The sequence below is a fragment of the Triticum aestivum genome, chromosome 6B, assembly GCF_018294505.1.
Source record: "Triticum aestivum cultivar Chinese Spring chromosome 6B, IWGSC CS RefSeq v2.1, whole genome shotgun sequence".
Taxonomy (NCBI): domain Eukaryota; kingdom Viridiplantae; phylum Streptophyta; class Magnoliopsida; order Poales; family Poaceae; genus Triticum; species Triticum aestivum.
In genome coordinates this window covers 371246846-371268296 of record NC_057810.1, presented here as the reverse complement: position 1 = coordinate 371268296, position 21451 = coordinate 371246846, and positions in this window count along the sequence as shown.

The window sequence follows — 21451 nt, the reverse complement described above, 5'->3', positions numbered from 1 at the left end:
GGCGAATGTTTCGGCGCGGTCGACTACAACAGATTTTTTTCCAGATAGCAAATGATGGCAATAACTAGTAGGAATTAAGAACAAACCTACTCTATAGAATAAAAAATTACAGCATAGTAACTTAGAATAAGCCTACACTATACAATAAAGGATTTATGGTATATTACATCCAGTGGGCATCGAAGTTCGCCACCAGTGATCATAAAGCGCAACGAAGAAGCAAAATAGAAAAACTGGGCACTATTGCAGCGTAACAAAATAATACTGAACCGATACCACTTCCAAGCTAGTTCAAGAAAGATTAGCCTTGCACGGGAACTGCTGCGCAAGCTGCTGAGCAAGGCTGTGAGAGCGTCCTAGCATGTTGGTCATAGCTTCCAGGTGTTGCTGTTTAGCAATGAGGTTCTCATTGGTGTTCTCTGCAATCTTTCTTAATGATAGGACTTCAAGTTGAAGTTGAGTTGCAGAATGCCTTTCTGCTAGAACTTGGGTCTGAAGAAGTCGAACTGATTTAGATAGCGAATTCTATGAGCTTGTTTGACTACTAGTCTCAAGTAACTTGAACACTTCATCAAGACAAGACTTTGGGGTTGTCTCGCTATCTTCAAGATGTTTTGCCTTCTTTGCTGCAATACATGTTGGGTTTGTCTCACAACCTTCAGTAGACTTGTGCATGCCATCAGGCATATTACCCTGGAAAAAAGGAGAGAGATGACAGGTTTTGCACGTGTATAAACAAAGATGATAACTGTGTTGTCAATTCCATCCAATTTCAAATTAGAAAATAAATAGTAAGTTAAAAATATCAATAGCATAATTTGGCATTGTTCATAATGCGGGGAGCTTCACCACACTACTGGATTACCATGTCAACATAACAAGCATAGATGAAAGGCAAAGAAAATAATTGTATCTATTTTGGTTAATGTGCATGGCATGTTGTTCATATCATCAGACACATCAGTAAGATAAACACAGGAGATGACAAGGTGCAAACATGGGCTGCTTCATCACACACTGGATTATAGATCCACAAAACAAGCATACATATAGGGAGTATTGAGTAATGTGCATGGTATGAATAAGGAATTTGGTTTTACAAGTAAAACTTGGAACTTACGATTCTTCCAAACATGCATTTTGATAGAAACAACAAACTAAATAGTAGTAAACGATAGGGAGTATGAGCAAATTAAATAGCAGTTGAGGATAAAGGATTTGGAAGGACTGACTTACATTAACAATTAACACCGGCTTTATAATGCCCTTATCCATGTCAAGGGAAGGATAACTCAAGAATTTCAGCACAAAATCTTATTCATAAGCATTGCATGTACTCTACATTTTGTAGAGAGTAATTATAGATATGATAATACTGGAAGGGATAGAGGATAATGAAGATAAGATGCAGATTGATGCTACATAATCAACTACCAATCCCTGGAAGTACAAGCGTTACATGACAAAATATACTGACAAGAGCAATGGGCTACACTTCTGCACTGACATTGTCTGTGTATTCAACTTTTTGTTAAGATTAAATATAGATCTGATCTTTTTTAGTAAATGGTGGACGAGGGAGATAAGATGCAGAATGCTACACAATGAACCAATCCCTCTTCCCATAATACAAGAGTGTTTTGAACACTAGTGTACTATACCAAACATTCTTATATTATGGGGCGGAGGGAGTAGCTATTAATGTAAGTACAATGATAGACGACGTTCAGTCCTTACAAGAGGACTACAGAGCTAAACCTCTTCAAAAGCATTGGGTTGATTCTAAATTTATGTAAGAGTCCATACGGATCTTATAATGTCCACGAAATGGACGATAACGAGGCTAACATGTGCAGTGATGCTACATAATCAAATAGCTATGGAAGTAAGTATGGTCATACGGGGCAAGAGGTACTCACAAGAGCGATGCAGCTTGCAGTATAGTTGCGAGATTCTATGGTCCCTTGAGAATGAATGTTCTTCTGCTAACAGTTTTCGTACAAGTGAGATGTCAAGGCAAATGCAGAAATGTAGTTCAAATTGTGTTGTGATATCATAGACAGTACCTTACGTTGTAGACGAGACCAATGTGTAACAAGATTATTCCATTCACTGTCGGATAAATGTAGCACCGGAGACTTTACAGAAATTTCATTTAGAGGCTTGCCATTGAAGTGCGCTTCCCTTAGGTAGGAACGATACTTCATCAACGACTGATTGAAAAGCGCAACCAACCCTTGCTCGTCTTGACAATCCAGTTTGGTCCTCACCTATTTAAAAGAATGAAATCTTGTGTCTTCTGTCAGCAGAAACATATGCAGTAATTACCATGAATAACATTAGTACATTACTTACGTGTAAGTTGCGGAGGAAGACTGGAAGTTGTTTCGTGTCTGCAGTATAATCTTTCCATGAAGGAAGGATGCGCACAAAGTTCCTGACAATAATATAAGCTTCGCTTTCTTAACAGGGAAGGAATGGAACAGGGGTCCTATTTGCTGCAATTGGGGCTCTCTCTGGTTCGAAAAGGGATTTGGCAACTGGATTTGGTGTACTCTTTGCTGGAATTGGAGTTTTGCGTCATAGAGCTGGTGCTAAGTCAACTGGCATCATCATACTGTTTGTTGCAGTTGGGGTCTGCTGAGTTAGGGCATCAGAAATGACCAGTGTAGTAGGGCTAGAGGCTGCTAGAGTTGGGGTGTTTTGTGGGTCAGGTGATATTGCAACTACACCTAATCGGCTATTTGATTTATCAGGTGTCACTACCTTTTCCAAATACTTTGCTTGTGCTCCTCCGCGATCAGCAATCGCCCTCTTCCTTTTGAACATCTGGTACACAAGAACAACATTTGAATGGATAAATATGGTATGATGACAGATGGAATATGTATTGAAAATGGATAGCCAGGGCGTATTCACATACACGATGTGTAAACTAAGCTAATGGCAGTGCAACAAAGTAGAAGCAATGCAAAGCATCAGTTGCAAGATATGTGCGACCAATATAACCTTGGAAAGTTAGAGCAAGCACCTTGATGGGTGAATAAGATAGGGCATCTGCCTCTGACTCCTCCACTAGGGAGCTACATTGACTTAGGTCTCCCTCTAGCTCAAAATCACTGTTAGGATCATATTCTGAGCATGAATCTATAGGTGGAGAGCGTTTGCATTGCATTGCATCCTGACTTGATTTTTGTCCCTTAATGCCAAGTTTGAGAGGCCATGGCATTGTTCTGCTTTATTCTTTTCATGCACGCAAGCTCATAATCATTATGATGCTGTTCAGAATCTGAGTTTCATGAAAACATAAAAAGTAGTCAGATCATCTATGGAATGCATTGCGGATTCAACTCGAAGAGTGTCTCCCTATAAACCCCCTGCATATGCAAAGTTCACCCCCAACTGTGCTAACGAGACCACACACAAAAATACAAACCCCTTATGTCTCTATAATAGGCAGACACACATTTAAAAAATGAAGTAGGAACATTAGAATCATATCAAATTCGTATTTGAACAAATAAACTGAGGAATTATGAGTGGCATAATGTTTAACTTCAAGGGTGGAGTGTTGTAGTGCGACACAAAGCAAGTAGGCAGATTGTATTCCATGTAAAAGATCGTAGCCTATGTAATAGCTGGAAATGGCACTTTCTTTCTATACAATGCAGTGTTCATTGCCCACACACGATGGAAGATATCACACAGAGAAATACTATTCACTCATGTCTGCAGTTCCAGTATTTTGAAACAGGGTGGTCCACCCTAAAAGAATATTGACAACAAATATGACAAGGCAAGCATAGATGTAGTGAATCAGTCATTTACTTGTGAGCTTACTAGGACAAGTATGCAGAATTGTAGCTGCAGTAAGAGACCGTCCAAAATATGAATCAATAAGTTTGTCTAGCACTTGTTGTTTGCAACTAATCGATGTGAATAATTGGATATCATATCGAATGAGTAAGAAAGACAACTAAAATTGTCAACAAACCTGGCCTGTAGTCCTAATCTGGGTCAATGACACTACGACCAAGAATCCAAAATGACTAGTGTCTGTTGCTAGGGCGGGAATTTTGAAACCCTATGAACTTTACATGTACTAAAGATTACTGAAATACATCTGAACCATTAAGTGTAGGTAGCACTTAGCACACAACAAACCCTAATGACAGTCCTGCCTAATGAGTAATAAATCAATTAGAAAATGGGTGATGAGGAGTAGCTACTGAGTGTTGAGGATGTATCTCAGGATAAATCGGGTTGGCTAAGTGGGTGCTACACACCTAAGCCCTGAACGAACTACGAAGGTAGACACGGTGGCACGCCTGGGCAGTGGTGACGCTGTTGGGCGAGCGGCTCCTGACCTCCTATTAGTCTGGCATCTCCTCCTAGAGTCACGCCTTCCGGGGATGCCAAGTCGCTGGTGAGGCAGGCGGCTGGGGGCGAGTAGAGATTGGAAGCGTGCCGCAGAACAGAGGGGAATTGGGGCCTGAGACGACCCAAAATCCCAGAGTCGGCCGCGGCCCACCGTGGGCACCCTATAGAGATACACACCCAAGCAGCGAACATGCATTTTTCAAACTAAATTAGGAACATTTAGCTGACCAATTAAAAAACTCTATTTTAATAATATCAGATTCGTATTTGAACAATTAAGCTTGTTTAGCTTGATGGGTGGAGCAGTGCTATTATGACACGAAGCACGTATTCTAATCGTATAGTGATCATAAAAGGGGTAAACCCTAAGCATTTTTTAGCAAAAGAGGGTTTCCACTCCGATTTCTATTAAAGAAACTACCACGGAACCAACATGATCAATTAAACCTTAAGCATGATCAATTAGACCATATTATGACTGTGCCATGACAGATTTAAAGCTGGAAACTGGAGAAATGATATTTAGCATATATTGTTTGCTTTGAACTAAGAAATAAATTCTAAGAGCTAAAAAGAAAGTAGAGTAACCAAGTTATGATCTATTTTCTGGTTGAGATCAAAAATTGAGGAGATATGAAGTACCACCTCTCTTGCTTCATCGTGTAGGCATCAGGGGTGCGATGGCTGTCAGTGGCGCTGAAGCAGATCTGGGATGGTAGATGGGTGCATCGGGGGATAAGTCCCGTTTTGGTCGAAGAGAAGGTCGTGTGAGGGGCCCCAGCAAAGAGGACGACGGCGCCGATGAAGTGAGTGGACGCGATGCAAGGCTCTTGGTCCGTTGTCGTGGATGAGAAACGTCCATCTCTAGTAGTGGACGACATGGTCTTGGTAGGCGCTCCGGCATGGCGGAGGACGGTGGCGATGGATGGGGTGGAGGACGGCGGCGATGGATGGGGTGGAGGACGACAGCGATGGATGGGGTGGCGGACGGAGGAGGGTGCTGTGGGGATGGTGTTCTAGCGCGGACGATGTATGAATGGGAAAATTGAGGGAAAGGTACGGGGAACCATGTTTTTGGGACGCGCCTATTGAAATATGGGAAAGTTACGAACTTAGCCCCCATTTAAAATTTGGACGTGTCGGCGGTTGGGGATAGGACGGTAATCTTGCATCTCACCAATATTTGCCCAGAGCGATTTCGGGCGAGGAGAGGGTGTTTTGGTGCCCATGGTTGGCGCCCATAGTGTATGAATGGGGTTGACAGGTAGGGCGGTTGTGTCATGTCTGAGTGAAGTTACAAACCTGCCCCTACCGAAATTATCCCCATGTCCTAGAAGCTGGATGTGATCATCTGGAAACAGTCGACCTGTGGAACTTGTGGTCCATAAGGACACGGATGTGGCCTTGGTCCAACAAACGGCAGCAGATGAGGTCCACGGGGAGGAGTGATGCCCCCTACATCACGCCAATCCATACGATCGGGAAGACCAGACCGCACGGTGCACAGATCCCGCATATCCATATACCCATCCTGCACAGTAGGTGCAAACCGGGTCAAAGTGGCCCAGTGATCAGACCGAGTGTTGAAGAGCTCCAATCGCAAGGCACGATTTTCGCGGTCCTTATCCTCAAGCATCTCTGTGGTAGTGCGGAGTAGCGAATCCTCATGCGCAGAGTCGGTGTAAAGAGCCGTGTAGTAACCTTCTGCCCCAGGGAGTGATGCTGGCATATAGCGGAACTCAGTGTTCCGAAGCAAGGCAGTTCTTGCCCGCATAATAGTCATCATCGAATAAGCAGCGTCCTGCATGGACATCTCGATGGTAACCCCAAGTCCATATGTGCAATGGATGGGTTCAGTGGATCCAGGATAGGAAGGGTATATCCTGACTGTGCAAAGGTATTGGCTCTGATTGAAATCTCTATACTGATCAATGGTATACTAGGGATACCATCAATAGCCAGCCTCGATCAGCACACGGACCAGCATGGCAGTGTGGCCAGGTATATCGAGGCATCGAGTCAAATGAAAAACTTGATTCTGGGTGCGGGAGGCCATCTGAAACACGATGTAATGCAAAGGCGTTAGAATTTCTAGCAGAAATTGGACAACATAACGGCTGTAAATGCTCAAAAAAAGATTTGAGACACTTTGCAAAGGGTTGCATAGACACTCAACAATATCATATCAAAGTTCTGGGTCCATCTTATCAACATAATGGGGTAGTAGAACTGAACTAGGTTTGTATCCATCAATCCTATAAGGTACTACTGATTAGTAACACATGAACCTGATAGAGAGAAGAGATCCTAATCCTTAACCCCCGGTGGAAAGAATGGACTGACTCAGATCAGAATTCCATGAGGTAAAGGAGTAAAAAGAGCCTTACGTTCCCTCCCATAATCAATTCCCCTACATTTAACTAAAGCATTTCTAGACTCAACATCGACCAGTTTGGCTTGGAGAACCTATAGGCAGTCCGGCTCTGATGCCAACGCTGTCAGGACCCCGACTCAATGCCACACCGATCTGGCATGTAACACCTCATATCACTTTGCGGCCTCACGCACGATATTCCCACGGGTGTCGCCTTACCTTTCCTGGGACCGTTTGCGCCTTTTGGCACACATATATGATAGTGTCGCTAGCATCCATATGACAAGGAGCCCGGGCTGACATGGCTAGTCGTGAACCCAAAGTGGCACTAACTTATAGGGACAGGCATACGTGACGCAGCAAAAAACGTGTCGGTCTTCAGCGAGTGAATCCGGGCTGTAGCACTGGGCTAGCAGGACTCCGGTAAACCGGGCTGTAGCAGGCAAACAGCACTTCGGTAGTCAGCACGTGACATTTCCCGTAGGGACAGACACAGGAACGAAGAAGGACACATGCCGACCAGCCTAAGTGTTCCGGAGCAGTAGCAAGCTACCAGGGCTCAGTGGAAGCACTAGGAGACATTTCCCGGTAAGAGAGGCTACCAAGGATAAACAACTAGATAGTCAGATCCCACACATACCAAGCATTTCAATCATACACACAATATGCTCGATATGGGCAAATATAACATGGCATCACAACATGACTCTACAACTCAAAAACTTTATTTAAAGTCTCAGAGAGCCATACATATCATACACACAAGTACGGGTCACACGACCCAGCATTCAAGTCATACAAACATACAAGCCAACATCGGAAGTAACATGTCTGGGTACAGACAACTAGAAAATGAAAGAGGCTTGAGAAAGCCTGGCTATACTACACGGTCCATTGTGAGATTAGGATCACCACCTGAGCTTCAGCCTACTCGTCGACATCGATGTCTATGAAGAACCCATCAGAAGGGGATGCAGCGTATTTTGTAAAATGTAAATTGAGCAAACATGAGTACAAAGGTACTCAGCAAGACTTACATCAGATCTTACATACATGCACATTATCAAGAAGGGATGGTGGGGTTATTGCAGCGAACTAGCTTTGACTCTTGGCTAAGCTATCTTACGAGACACCAACTTGAAATTGTTTTGCACACTCGAGTCCACTACACACCACTTCAATACACTACCGGGGATCCACCTCCGTCATCCTACGGAAGAGCCATCCTCGGCACTCATGCTAATCATGAGGCTTTTAGTAGTATCCATTTACTTGTCTATGAACTGTATAGGCAACCAAGTAGTCCTTTACCGCGGACGTGGCTATTCGAATAGATAATGTTAACCCTGCAGGGTTGCACTTCTTCATATATGTTTCCACCACTTAGCGTCTGCACATGACATGTGCTCGGTAGACTTCAAGCAAAAGCCGACGTGGGTGTAGACCACGACCTACCTAAAAACCTATGTCTCCAGTCCAGGTTTATCGCCTATCCAGGTTCCATCCGCAGGGAGTCCGGCCAAGGTTTCCACATACGGCCCCGAACAATGTGTGCAGGGTTCCCGAGATACCAAACGGGCATCCGGTACACCATGCCACGTACCTACCGCATCACAGCCCACCCCAAGGGTCAGCGCTGCCCAGGGCCTCCAGTAAGCTACAAACACCAGAAACTACTTGCAACTCCTGGACAGAGGACTAGGGTGGATAAGAAGTCGAGCGAGTCAATTAAGGATCCCAATGTATGGTAATAGCTGATTCTTAAATCACGCATACATATCTTAGTGCTTAAGGATGGTTCCAATGAAACAACCCACCATGTACTCCTACGTGGCCTCTCATCGATACCTACCAAATCGTGTTCAACACATCACTCTCATTACCGACATGATCATTTCACTCTAGCCCATCACCCAGATGAACCAGACCTGAGTCAACTCTAAGCATAGCAGGCATAGCAAGTTAGGAAACACATACACATGGCTCAATCAACTCCTACACATGCTAGTGAGTTTCATCTAGTTACTATGGCAATGACAGGTCATGCAGAGGAAATGGGTTCAACTACCATAGCACACAGCAGTTTGAAACGTGTTGTCTTAAATGCAGTAAAAGAGAGTAGAAGCGAGAACATGTGTTTGTATCGATATGATCAAATGGTTGGTTGCTTGCCTTGTGGGTCCGCGGACTGGTATTGCTCCTCGTTTGGATACTCACGATACTCTTCGGGGGCAGAACCTGCCGCAGAGAGCACCGATATACAATCAACACCAAACAATGTGCAACAACATGATGCATGTATGAGACATGGCAAAATTAGTGTGTTGGGCTAATGCAACTATGGCCAGATGGGTTTGAACCATTTTGAATCAAAGATTCAAGTGCCAAGCTCATATATGGCCTTTAATAGTGCTATATCATGTTTTGCACTAAACAGCAGGTTAACTTGCTCAAACATGCATGAAACTAGTATAGATGGATGGATTGGATTTTTCTAATCATTTTTCATATATAACACTTTGCATTTGAAGCTACAGATTAATTTCTATGAATTTTTGAAGTTTATAACATTTTCTGGAATTTCCTTTATAAGAATAAATCCAGTAAATGATTTATTGCATCAGCATTGCGTCACTGTGACGTCAGCAGTCAACGGGGACGGTCCAGGTCAAACCTGACCAGTGGGTCCTGCATGTCAGTGTCATTAGACTAACTAATTTTAGTTAGTCCTAATCCTAGGTTAATTAGCAGGGCGGCCCCCACCTGTCATAGAACCAGGGGGGTCAAACTGGGGTCAACCCGGGTCAAACTCGCCGGAGTTGACCCGGGGCTCGTCACCGGCAAGGCCAGGGACGGCGAAGACGTGCGGGTTTCCTCCTTCGGCGACCAAATGGGCGGCGGAGGGCATCTGCGTGAAGCTGGGGATGAGCCGCATCCAGTGGTGGCGGTGGTTGGGCTCGGGGTGGCCGAAAACAACGCCGACGATGACCTTGGTGGTCGCGAGAGCTTGGGCAAGCTTGGGCTCGTCGCTAGGGGGCATGGCAAGGTGCGGGGTGTGGTGCTACGGGCTCCTGGGGATGAAGTGAGGCTAACGGGCAGAGTGGCGAGGCTGTTGCGTGGCTGGAATCACGTCGGCGACGAGCTCGGCGGCGGCGCATGCAGTTGAGCTTCATGCGGTCGCTACGGTGCTCGAGAGCAAGAACGGAGAGGACGGGAGGTAGCTGAGCTCACGGTGGTCACGGCGGAGCAGACGGCGAGGTTGGGGATGAGCTGCTATAGCGGTGACGGCGAAGGGGATCTCCAGCGGTGATCAATGAAGACGAGGTCGATGGAGGCGGTGCTGAGCGTGCGAGCGCTTGGGGCTCGGCTGACTCAGTGAAGTAGACGACCGCGAAGCTCAGGGACATGGCGGGGTGGCGTGAGGACTATGGTGGGCGCGACTTCATGACGGCGCGGGGGCAACTACGTCGGCCATGGCGAGGAGAGGGCGAGAGAGAGGAGCAGGGGTCGAATGAGGTGTCCAGGGGATCGGGGCGGTGCCGAGGAGGCCCTTCGAGGCGATGCGCTGGCACGGGCGACACAGGTAGGCAAGGAGGTGGCGTTGCGAGCTCGGCGGCGTCACGGTGTGTAACGCTCCGGATACAACTTTCCATATTCGTAACTCCGACTCTTGCCTTTTCCGGAGATGCTATATGTTATTTCCTCCGTGGTTGGGTTTTTGTCGTTTGTTTTGCATTTTGTTCTTGTTATGCATCTCATCTCATAGCATCATGTGCATCGCATCCATATGTTTTCATAAAACTTGCATCCGTTCGGGTTCCGCCGGTTCTCTCCGTTGTCCGTTCTGAGCCCGACCACACTCGCACGCGCCCGCGGCACCTCCGAATATTATTTTATAAGTGGCATAAAAATGTTCTCGGAATGGGTTGCAACTTGTCATGTGGTCTTATTATAGTGTAGACAGGCCGCCTGTCAAGTTCCGTCGCATTCGGAGTCCGTTTGACTACCCAACCGTTAGACATATAGCGGTACCGCTGTCGGTACCTTCGTCGGATGTTTTTGGTCTCCGAAACCGTGCGGGTCACACTTCTTCCCCTCTCTTCTCAGCCGAGGCCCTCTTCACAGCCCACTAGACCCACCTACCTACCCCCCTCCACTTCGGACCGTCCGATGGCGATCGAACGTCTCCGAAACGGAGCAAAACCCCAACCCTAGCCTCCTTTTCCTATAAAAGGAAGCCACCCTTCCATTTTTGGCAGCAGCCAATCCCCCCTCCTCGAAACCCGCGTGCCGCCAGCCTCCTCCCGCGCCTCCACCTCGCTGCCGCCATGTGGCGCCACCCCAGAGGGCAGCGCCGCCGCCAGCCTCCGCCAGGGCCAATCGACACCCGCCATGTGGCCTGGCCATGTCCCCCTGTTCTCCCCGCGCCGCCGCGAGGCCCATCCGCGGCCCGCCGCCGGGCCGAACGGGCCCCGCCAGCCTGCGCGCCCCGCCGCATGGAGTCACGCTCCTGCAACCGCTCGAGGGGAGGAGCCCCTCGATCTAGCGCTGCCGTCCATCTCCGCCGCCGGTCGCCTCCCTCGCCGCCTTGCAGCCCCGACGCCGGCGACCAGATGAGCGCCGTCCCGCCTCCTCCTCCCTTGTTCCTCCTCTCCCTCTCTCCTAACCCCTAGCCTCTCCTCCCGCAGGACCCATGGCCGCCTTGCTGGCGTTCCGCCGCGGCTCTGACGTCTAGCCGCCGGATCTCACCGGGAATGGCTCCCTCCGCCCCGGATCTGGAGGATCCCGGCCTCCTCCGCCCGTCCTCGACCCTCCTGCATCGCGCCTCCGCGCCGGAGATCCTCGTCCCCGCAACTTCGGTCGTCCCCTGCCGCGGTTCCCCTGCCGCTCGTCTGTGTAGACCCGATCCGGCCTCCTCATGCCCGCGGCTGGGCCGCGTCTTGCATCCGTGTTGCGGCCAGGCCCAGCCCAGCTACCGCAGCGCACCAGGCCCAGTCGGCCCCTCTCCACCGAGCCGGGCCAAGGCCCATGGTGAGCTGCCTTCCCCAGCGCCTGTTCTTGTTGGCCCGATCCAGTTTCGGCCCATGTAGTTTTTTTCCATGCGCTGTGAATTTTTCCATTTTTCCAGAGACTGCCTGTTTTACAGAAAACCCCCTAAGCATCATGCATTTTATATCTCTCAAACTGTGCATCGGATTAAAATAATTTATATATGTAAAATGCTCAGAAAATTGTGTAGATTAATAATATGCCACTTTCATCTATGTTAAAAATGTTTAACATGTTGTTTGCTTAAATTTGCTCCTATGCCATGTTAAAATGATTTATTTCATAACTAAATAGCCGTAGCTCCAATTTTAATAAACTTTATTTGTATTTGGGGTGAAAAAATGCCTAGTTTAACATGGTCCACTTTGTTTTACTGTTTAACAACTCTAAAATTGTGTTTAGGGCAGAACAGTACCAAATCCATAATTTGCACATGGGGATTTTCCGGAATTATTGTTTGTTGTTTCCGGCCTCATTTAAACTTGCCTAGATAGGTAGTTTCATTATGTTTCACCTCTTGCCATGTTTAACAACATTTAATATTATTGGGTGCAAAACCGAGAGAGAACTAAATAATCGATGTGGTGTTCCGTCAATATGCAACTCGTTGCATATTGAGCTCCACTTAACTTGTAGTATTGTTTGTTGCACTTTGCCATGCCATGACTCATTAACCAGACATGCATCATACTTGTTTGTGCATTATGCCATGTTCATGCTTGTGCATTTACCATGTTGTTTGTTTCTTTCCGGTGTTGCTTCTTAGTTCCCGTAATGTTGCGTTCGTGAGGATTCGTTTGACTGCTCCAGTTCGTCTTCTTCATGGACTCGTTCTTCTTCCTAGCAGGATTTCAGGCAAGATGACCGCTACCCTGGATCTCACTACTATCATTGCTATGCTAGTTGTTTCGTTCTATCGCTATGCTGCCTCACCTATTACCTGTTTATCGAGCCATCCCAAATTTCCATGAACCTCTAACCTTTGATACCTTTCCTATGCAAACCGTTGTTTGGCTATGTTACCGCCTTGCTTAGCCCTCTTATAGCGTTGCTAGCTGCAGGTGAAGTTGAAGATTGCTCCATGGTGAACAGGATTATGGTTGGGATATCACAATATCTCTTATATTAGTAATGCATCTATATACTTGGTAAAGGGTGGAAGACTCGGCCTTTTGCCTAGTGTTTTGTTCCACTCTTGCCGCCCTAGTTTCCGTCATACCGGTGTTATGTTCCCGGATTTTGCGTTCCTTACGCGGTCGGGTGATTTATGGGACCCCTTGACAGTTCGCTTTGAATAAAACTCCTCCAGCAAGGCCCAACCTTGGTTTTACCATTTGCCTCACCACCACCTACCCCTTTCCCTTGGGTCGGCCAACCCGAGGGTCATCTTTATTTTTGCCCCCCCAGGCCAGTGCTTGTCTAAGTGTTGGTCCGAACCGAGCCGCCTGCGGGGCCCCCTCGGGGCAACTCGAGGTCTGGTTTTACTCGTAGCCTGTCTCATCCGGTGTTGCCCTGAGAACGAGATATGTGCAGCTCCTATCGGGATTGTCGGCGCATCGGGCAGTTTTGCTAGTCTTGTTTTAACATTGTCGAAATGTCTTGTAAACCGGGATTCCGAGTCTGATCGGGTCTTCCTGGGAGAAGGTCTATTCCTTCGTTGATCGCGAGAGCTTGTCATGGGCTAAGTTGGGACACCCCTGCAGGGTATAATCTTTCGAAAGTCGTGCCTGCGGTTATAGGCAGATGGGAATTTGTTAATGTCCGGTTGTAGATAACTTGACACCAGATCCGAATTAAAACGCATCAACCGCGTGTGTAGCCGTGATGGTCTCTTTTCGGCGGAGTCCGGGAAGTGAACACGATTTCTGGGTTATGTTTGGTGTAAGTAGGAGTTCAGGATCACTTCTTGATCATTGCTAGTTGACGACCGTTCCTTTGCTCTCTTCTCGCTCTTATTTGCGTATGTTAGCCATCATATATGCTTAGTCGCTGCTGCAGCCTCACCACTTTACCCCTTCCTTTCCCTTTAAGCTTTGCTAGTCTTGATACCCATGGTAATGGGATTGCTGAGTCCTCGTGGCTCACAGATTACTACAACAACAGTTGCAGGTACAGGTTTACGCGATGGTCATGACGCGAGAGCGATGCTTGCTTGCATTGAGTTCTTCTTCTGCTTCTTTGATTAGGGGATAGGTTCCAGGTCGGCAGCCTGGGCTAGCAGGGTGGATGTCGTTTGAGTTTCTGTTTGTGATTCATCCGTAGTCGGATGATGCTATTATGTATGTATATGTTGTATTCGTGTGGCATTGTATGCCTTATGTATGTATCCCCATCTATTATGTAATGTTGATGTAATGATATCCACCTTGCAAAAGCATTTCAATATGCGGGTCTATCCTTGGTGGGACCTTCGAGTTCCTTTTGGATAGGGTCGCATATTGGGCGTGACAAGTTGGTATCAGAGCCTCGACCGACCATAGGAGCCCCCTTGTTTGTTGGCCGTTGTTGAGTCTAGAAAAAAAACTATTTTGAGTCTTAGGATTATATATATATCGGAGAGTAGGATTCTTTTTACTCCTCAGTCCCTTCGTCGCTCTGGTGAGGTCTCCTGACGTAGATGTTTTGACTTTCCTCTCCTCAAATTTCACTAAATTTTTTTTAGGATCACGCGGGTATCTTGGAATCATTTTGATGGTTTTGTGACGAGAACATTGTTCTTGGTGCCTCCTGTCTATTTATGTGGCATTGACCCGGGGAGTCGAGCTCTGAGGTGTTGTCGTCACAATTTTATAGTTGCAGTTCTGGAATACCTGAGATTTGCCGACATCAAAAATCTCTTTTATGCAGTTGTTGGTGAGATAACCCCGATAACCCAGTACTGGGGCGAGCTCGGGAGTATTGCCATAACTCGTATAACGGATGCTTTTCGAAGGTTGAGGTACACGATTTTCGAAGGTTTCTTGGTTATGTGTTGACGGATGGATACAACTTGGATGTAGGTATTGTTAGTTTGGGTGAGATATATTGCTTCCCCTGTATCCCCAACACCAGATTGCATAACCAGAAAGTTTCAGGAGTTTTATAGGTGGGAATTCAAGTAGCTCCTAGAATATCTTTTCGACAGATGCATGATATGAGATTGGGGTTTGACATCTAGTGGTCCGCCTTTCCACGGTCGTTTTTACAGTGGTCTCGTTGTGTCTTAAAGAACCCTTGGCTATGCTGGTTCGGGGACACTTCGTATGTCATGTGCACTGCCTTGTACATGATGGTGCTGTACACTCGAGCCCGTGTGGGCCCCACCACGAAAACTTCGGATGAAATCTCTATCATATGTTTGTTCCGGCTTATTTCTGCAAGCCAATCCTTTGTTTTGTTTTATTTGTGGTATTTGAGTTGCTTCAAAGTCAAGTGTTGATTCCATACCTTTCCTAAGCGGTGTTCTCATATTTCTATGGGAGTACTAATCCTTTTGATCATTGAGGTCGTCATGTTAATTCTTTTTCAACCGGTGTGCTTCTCTTCAAGTGGTTCCAATCTTTTTCAACATCCGCAAGATCAACTCTAAGTTTTCTCACCGGTGTTTGTTTCGTTCATCCCAAGTTGTCTTTGTTTTCCCGCCCTCCCACCCTTTTTCTTCAAGGACTCATTTATTTTAATCAAGTATCCATTTATTCATGTGAAGTCTCTTCATTCTTTTCAATCAATGTTCTTATCCGGTGATTCTCATGAAGATACTAACGGAGCTTCAAGTTCATTATTCTTCGTCTCTTTTCTTCTCCGGTGGATTAATTTCAAGTCTCGGTGTTATCATATCTCTTCCTGTTGTTTCACATATCTTCCCATGTGAATTTCTTATCCAAGGCTCTATTATTTATTCAACTCTCCCAGTTCATATCCGGAGTGCTCAAGATATCTCAGAAGACTTGTGTTTCCATTCTCAATCCGTTCAAGATATTTCGAGGTTGTTATCTCATTCAAGCTATTTAATTCTACCGGTGCAATCTCTCTTCAAAATTATTTCAGTGGTGTTTCTTTTGAGTGGGCCCATAACCCACAGGTCTTTTCCCAGGATCTTACCGGACTCTTCTTATTATTCCGGAGCTATTCCAAATTCTTTTTAGAGTTTGAAGTTAGAATTAATTATCATCAGTCATATGTCTTTCTCCAAGATCTTTCAAATTCTTTTCATTGTTGGCTCAACCTCTTTGTTTTTCATTCTCCCGGAGCATCTCAACAATTTATGGTGGTGTTTCTCGTCGTCATTTCTCGGATCTTGAAGACCGAAGAAGGATTTCTCTTAAATCTTGGTCCGTTCTCTTGAAGATTCATAGTTCTAGCTTATGTCATCCTCTCATAATTGTTTTCGATTGTGAGAATTCTTTTCAACCATCTGATGCATTTCAGGAGTTGCTTCCTTTCTTGATAATCCGAATGCCATCATTTCTGAATATTACTCATTCTCAACCTTCAACTCTTGTTCTCCAAATCTTACCGGTGAATCGTTCAAATACCCTCTAATCAGCTCATGATCTCTTTGTTCTCATGTATCTAAATCGCCTCAAGTATCTTCATTCGTTTTCCAATTCTTCCTGGTGAATTGTGCCTTTGCTATGTTCTTTTTCAATTCTTTCGATGGTTCGTTCAAGATTTCACTTTCTTCGTTATCATATCAATTCATCCATTCTTTCGTTGTTTCAATCCCACCGGTGGTTCCATCAATATCTTCTCAAGTTTGCACTATATCTATCTTCATCCTTTCTACGAGAATAAGTAGTATGCCAAATCCGTTGCTTGTCATCAATTTAAATTGGTGAAGGATACGCATAACGTAATTCTTATTATTGTTCCAAGTGATTCATCTTTCTTTCCGGAGTTGGTCATCATATCACATTCTCGGTTCGAGAGGCTTCATCCTTCTTTTCGGAGTTCCAAGCTCTCTCAATTATCTCGTCGCGAAGCTCCATCTAAAACATTGCAAGGCTTCACCTTGTGTTTCATCTTCTCTTTCTTTCTATCATCCTTTTATTACCGGAGTTCTTCATGGAGGCTTTACTTGGTGGTTCGTCAAGGATTCTTTCATTCTTCAATTGTTCCTCAAGTTTTCTCTCGAAGCTATGATCCGTCAAGCCATACTTCAAAATAAACATGGTGTTCAACACACGTTTTGTTTTGAGGAGCTCAAGTATTCTTCATCTTGCATCCCGAAGTGCAATCCTTTCTACCTTATCTTTTGAGATGGTGTTATGTCATTCTTGACAAATTGAGTTCGTGTTTCATGATTCACATGTTGTCAAGAATGAGATATTTTAAATCCATTAATCTCTTCGTTGGAGGTATCTTGGTATAGATTTCACCTAAAGCCTTCCCTAAGGAATGTTGCTATTTCTGGTGCTTATCATTGATCCAAGCTTTCTCCATATCCTTCTCGGTGAAAGAGGTTTTTCATCTCTTCGTTGATCTCAAACAAGCATTTGTTTTTTCGTTAGTGGTAGAATGTCACCTCATAGTCTTGAGATGTTTTTCATAAGCCCGCTACAAACTTATTCTTTTCGTTGTTGATTTTCCAACAACTCCGTTCAATCCTTCTTTGCAAGGATGCTTTCCAAATTCAATTGTGGTAGGAGTTGTCATTTCCTTCTCCGTCCCTTTATCCCAACAATCTAACTTCTATTCTTTCGTTCCGGAGGCATTGTGATGTTCTGCTCTTCACTCATCATCTCGAATTGTGAGGATCATGTTATTTTCGTGCTTATCCATTTAACCGGAGAGTTCTGTTCTCATTCAAGTTCTTTCATCTTATCAAGTTTTGCCTCTCTTTCCAACCTGAGTGTTGTCTGAAATCCTTCTCAACCATTATGCCATTCTTTCAATAGTTCCGGAGGCAGTGTGTTGTTGATTTCATCAAGTATCCTCTCATCTTGTCAAGTTCATGTTCTATTCCTTCCATGTTCAACCGGAGTGCTGCCCAAATTCTTCCTCTCTCATCTTGTTTTAACCGGAGTGGTTTCGAATTCTATCTTGTCCATGAAACTCCTGATTCATGTCTTTGCAACCTTCAAGTTCCCGTAATGTTCCTCGTCCCTCTTTTCTAACGGATTGTTTGCAATCTCGTTCATCTCTAATTGCTCAACCTCTCAAGGTTCGTGGTTTCACTCATTGGTCGAAGAAGAAACTTTGTTTTACCGCTTATCTTCCTCTTCCTTTTCCCTCCGGTGCCATCCTAGATCTCGGGACGAGATCCTCTCGTAGTGGTGGAGTGTTGTAACGCCCCGGATACAACTATCCATATTCGTAACTCCGACTCTTGCCTTTTCCGGAGATGCTATATGTTATTTCCTCCGTGGTTGGGTTTTTGTCGTTTGTTTTGCATTTTGTTCTTGTTATGCATCTCATCTCATAGCATCATTGCATCGCATCCATATGTTTTCATAAAACTTGCATCCGTTCGGGTTCCGCCGGTTCTCTCCGTTGTCCGTTCTGAGCCCGACCACACTCGCACGCGCCCGCGGCACCTCCGAATATTATTTTATAAGTGGCATAAAAATGTTCTCGGAATGGGTTGCAACTTGTCATGTGGTCTTATTATAGTGTAGACAGGCCGCCTGTCAAGTTTCGTCGCATTCGGAGTCCGTTTGACTGCCCAACCGTTAGACATATAGCGGTACCGCTGTCGGTACCTTCATCGGATGCTTTCGGTCTCCGAAACCGTGCGGGTCGCACTTCTTCCCCTCTCTTCTCAGCCGAGGCCCTCTTCACAGCCCACTAGACCCACCTACCTACCCCCCTCCACTCCGGACCGTCCGATGGCGATCGAACGTCTCCGAAACGGAGCAAAACCCCAACCCTAGCCTCCTTTTCCTATAAAAGGAAGCCACCCTTCCATTTTTGGCAACAGCCAATCCCCCCTCCTCGAAACCCGCGCGCCGCCAGCCTCCTCCCGCGCCTCCACCTTGCTGCCGCCATGTGGCGCCACCCCAGTGGGCAGCGCCGCCGCCAGCCTCCGCCAGGGCCAATCGGCACCCGCCATGTGGCCTGGCCACGTCCCCCTGTTCTCCCCGCGCCGCCGCGAGGCCCATCCGCGGCCCGCCGCCGGGCGAACGGGCCCCGCCAGCCCGCGCGCCCCACCGCGTGGAGTCGCGCTCCTGCAACCACTCGAGGGGAGGAGCCCCTCGATCTAGCACCGCCGCCTAGCGCCGCCGTCCATCTCCGCCGCCGGTCGCCTCCCTCGCCGCCTTGCAGCCCCGACGCCGACGACCAGATGAGCGCCGTCCCGCCTCCTCCTCCCTCATTCCTCCTCTCCCTCTCTCCTAACCCCTAGCCTCTCCTCCCGCAGGACCCATGGCCGCCTTGCTGGCGTTCCGCCGCGGCTCCGACGTCTAGCCATCGGATCTCATCGGGAATGGCTCCCTCCGCCCCGGATCTGGAGGATCCCGGCCTCCTCCGCCCGTCCTCGACCCTCCTGCATCGCGCCTCCGCGCCGGAGATCCCCGTCCCCGCAACTTCGGTCGTCCCCTGCCGCGGTTCCCCTGCCGCTCGTCTGCGTAGACCCGATCCGCCCTCCTCGTGCCCGCGGCTGGGCCGCGTCTCACTTCCGTGTTGCGGCTAGGCCCAGCCCAGCTACCGCAGCGCACCAGGCCCAGTCGGCCCCTCTCCACCGAGCCGGGCCAAGGCCCATGGTGAGCTACCTCCCCCAGCGCCTGTTCCTGTTGGCCCGATCCAGTTTCGGCCCATGTAGTTTTTTTTCCATGCGCTGTGAATTTTACCATTTTTCCAGAGACTGCCTGTTTTACAGAAAACCCCCTAAGCATCATGCATTTTATATCTCTCAAACTGTGCATCGGATTAAAATAATTTATATATGTAAAATGCTCAGCAAATTGTGTGGATTATTAATATGCCACTTTCATCTATGTTAAAAATGTTTAACATGTTGTTTGCTTAAATTTGCTCCTATGCCATGTTAAAATGATTTATTTCATAACTAAATAACCGTAGCTCAAATTTTAATAAACTTTATTTGTATTTGGGGTGGAAAAATGCCTCGTTTAACATGGTCCACTTTGTTTTACTGTTTAACAACTCTAAAATTGTGTTTAGGGCAGAACAGTACCAAATCCATAATTTGCACATGGGGATTTTCCGGAATTATTGTTTGTTGTTTCCGGCCTCATTTAAACTTGCCTAGATAGGTTGTTTCATTATGTTTCACCTCTTGCCATGTTTAACAACATTTAATATTGTTGGGTACGAAACTGAGAGAGAACTAAATAATCGATGTGGTGTTCCGTCAATATGCAACTCGTTGCATATTGAGCTCCACTTAACTTGTAGTATTGTTTGTTGCACTTTGCCATGCCATGACTCATTAACCGGACATGCATCATACTTGTTTGTGCATCATGCCATGTTCATGCTTGTGCATTTACCATGTTGTTTGTTTCTTTCCGGTGTTGCTTCTTAGTTCCGGTAATGTTGCGTTTGTGAGGATTCGTTCGACTGCTCCCGTTCGTCTTCTTCATGGACTCGTTCTTCTTCCTAGCGGGATTTCAGGCAAGATGACCGCTACCCTGGATCTCACTACTATCATTGCTATGCTAGTTGTTTCGTTCTATCGCTATGCTGCTTCACCTATTACCTATTTATCGAGCCATCCCAAATTGCCATGAACCTCTATCCTTTGATACCTTTCCTATGCAAACCGTTGTTTGGCTATGTTACCGCCTAGCTTAGCCCTCTTATAGCGTTGCTAGTTGCAGGTGAAGTTGAAGATTGCTCCATGGTGAATAGGATTATGGTTGGGATATCACAATATCTCTTATATTAGTAATGCATCTATATACTTGGTAAATGGTGGAAGACTCGGCCTTTTTCCTAGTGTTTTGTTCCACTCTTGCCGCCCTAGTTTCCGTCATACCGGTGTTATGTTCCCGGATTTTGCGTTCCTTACGCGGTCGGGTGATTTATGGGACCCCCTTGACAGTTCGCTTTGAATAAAACTCCTCCAGCAAGGCCCAACCTTGGTTTTACCATTTGCCTCACCACCACCTACCCCTTTCCCTTGGGTCGGCCAACCCGAGGGTCATCTTTATTTTAGCCCCCCCGGGCTAGTGCTTGTCTAAGTGTTGGTCCGAACCGAGCCGCCTGTGGGGCCCCCTCGGGGCAACTCGAGGTCTGGTTTTACTCGTAGCCCGTCTCATCCGGTGTTGCCCTGAGAACGAGATATGTGCAGCTCCTATCGGGATTGTCGGCGCATCGGGCGGTTTTGCTGGTCTTGTTTTACCATTGTCGAAATGTCTTGTAAACCGGGATTCCGAGTCTGATCGGGTCTTCCTGGGAGAAGGTCTATTCCTTCGTTGATCGCGAGAGCTTGTCTTGGGCTAAGTTGGGACACCCCTGCAGGGTATAATCTTTCGAAAGCCGTGCCTGCGGTTATAGGCAGATGGGAATTTGTTAATGTCTGGTTGTAGATAACTTGACACCAGATCCGAATTAAAACGCATCAACCACGTGTGTAGCCGTGATGGTCTCTTTTCGGCGGAGTCCGGGAAGTGAACACGGTTTCTGGGTTATGTTTGGCATAAGTAGGAGTTCAGGATCACTTCTTGATCATTGCTAGTTGACGACCGTTCCTTTGCTCTCTTCTCG